Source organism: Belonocnema kinseyi, chromosome 5 (genome assembly GCF_010883055.1).
Source record: "Belonocnema kinseyi isolate 2016_QV_RU_SX_M_011 chromosome 5, B_treatae_v1, whole genome shotgun sequence".
Classification (NCBI taxonomy): domain Eukaryota; kingdom Metazoa; phylum Arthropoda; class Insecta; order Hymenoptera; family Cynipidae; genus Belonocnema; species Belonocnema kinseyi.
In genome coordinates this window covers 38,849,952-38,852,264 of record NC_046661.1, presented here as the reverse complement: position 1 = coordinate 38,852,264, position 2,313 = coordinate 38,849,952, and the positions used below count along the sequence as shown (strand labels likewise).

Here is a 2,313-nt window from a genome sequence, read left to right as displayed (position 1 = left end):
AACTTATATATTTTGAAAAAATTACATAGAAACTTCATGATTATATGTTTCATATATTTTATAAAAATATTTCTTTTTACCAAAATAAAGATTGCAGATTTCTCAACTTTTTTGTTACAACTTCAAGTTCTTGCAATTGAAAAAGAACATTTTCACGAATTATATTAGTAAGGTTTTGTGATACGGTGAAGAAAAAGCTTCAATATGAGCCCAAGAACATTGAAAAATGTTAACTATTTCGGAAGTTATTTTATTCAGTCTTAAAAAAAGAGGTGGCCTAAAACTTTTACACGACAGTGTAACTATTTGTGAAAAAAATAAATTGAAAAAGTAAGTGAATTCTCCATTTTATGGTAAAAAATTTGTCAATTAGGAATTAATTTCAAATTTAAACATTATAAGGATTCTCACATGTGAAATTTTCGATGTCAAATTTGAAAAAAATCAATGTTGCCATTTGAAATTTTGACGAACAATGATGAATCATAAATTGTTTTGTATAAATTAAATTGTATTAATTAACAAACAAGTAATCCGCACTCAAAAAAAAAAAAATAATCATCGATTGAAAACGTAAGAAAAGATTTTAGAGCATAATTGAAATGAATTGATTTCAAGTTCAATGTCAGAAATAATGTTCATGGAATTTCATTTGCAAAATTATCAAAAAATAATTTATTAATTCAAAAAGTCTATCAATTTGAACCTTTTTTCGAATGGACTTGAAAATTACTTCTTTTGCTTAGATTTTTGATGATTCTTTATTGTATTTTTAACTTATTATACACATTTTAACGAAATTAATTTTTTTCAAAATTGACAATTTTTCATTTTTAGACAACAACATTTTTTCGAGATTACTTTTTTTTTAGTATTAATTTTCTACTATTTTATCCGATGTAATTTGTCATTAATTTTTCAAGCAGAACTTTTTTTATCTAAATTTACAATTTATTATTTATCGTCAAAATTTCCAATGACAAAATTATTTTTTCAAATTTGTCATTGAAAATTTCATATTTGAGAATCTCTCGGAGAATCTGCACATTCTTTGAATTTTCGGGGTTATTTCGGCTCTGCTGATTTTGCTCTGGCGCATGCGCAAAGGTCGTCGCACAAGATTTCAACTTCTCCCGGATTCTTTTTCTTATTGCCTCTTATTCGCCCTTATTTGTCGTTATTCTCACTGTACCGTGCTACTCAGTAAGCTAAATAGAGATTTCTTTGTTTAATATCTGATTTCTAATTCTAATGAACTCTCTAGCTTGCTGATGGTTATCGAATCTTATTTTTCTTTATTTCTTACTATCTCGCGTTACATATAAGAGATTTAAGAAGACTTCAATCAGTAAAATACTAGGCAGTCTGATAAGTCCCTGGAAAATGAAACACGGAGACGTTTTTTTGGCCAAAGTCGGTTTCATTTTTCAACATACTCTCCTTTTAGGTCGATACAGCGAGTCCAACGGTTTTTTAACTTTTTGATACCGTCCGAAAAGTACTCGATCGGAAGGTCTCCAAAATACGCCTCAGTTTCAGCTATGAGCTCCTCATTTGAGTAGAAACGCTTACCTGTGAGCCATCTCTTCAGGTTAGAGAACAAGTAATAGTCGCTGGGGGCCGGTCTGGTGAATACGGTGGCTGAGGAACCAATTAGAAGCCGATTTCATGCAATTTTGTTTGTGCAACTAAGCATGAATGAACAGGTGCATTGTCGTGATGATAAAGCGGTTTTTTCTTCTTCAAATGCGGTCGTTTTTCGGCGATTTCGATTTTCAATCGGTCCAATAATGATGAATAGTACTAGGCAGTCTGATAAGTACCTGAAAATTCTAAGAGATGGCATTAATATTCACTAATGTGAACCATTTTCGTCGAGCTTGATCCTTGAAATGACGCCTGTCAAAACTTCAGCCATTTATGATTACGCATTTACAAGTTACAGCACTGAGAAACGACTAACCTCCGATTTTTTTTAACACCGTCGATTGGAACGATTCATAAGTGGTTTACCGAGTTTCGTTATGGCCGTACGAGCACAGTTGATGCTGAACGATTTGGGCGCCCAAAAGAGGTCACTACACCAGAAAATGTGTAAAAAATCCATGATATGATGTTGAATGATCCCAAAGTGAAATTGAGGGAGGTAGCTAATACTGTAGGCATATCATTGGAACTGTGGGCAATATCGTGCATTCAGTTTTGGGCATAAAGAAGCTCTGCGCGCGATGGCTGCCGCGTTTGCTCACAGTGGACCAAAAACGAATTCGTGTGACAACTTCCCAGCAGAATTTGGCATTATTTTCGCGTAAG

At 32.7% G+C, this 2,313-nt stretch overlaps 1 protein-coding gene across 5 annotated transcripts in view; it reads left to right on the top strand.

Moving 5' to 3' along the window:
• The window catches only part of LOC117173108 (DENN domain-containing protein 5B), a 216,468-nt gene that overhangs the window by 143,666 nt on the left and 70,489 nt on the right, over nt 1-2,313 (top strand). The gene's annotated exons all lie outside the window — the stretch shown is intronic.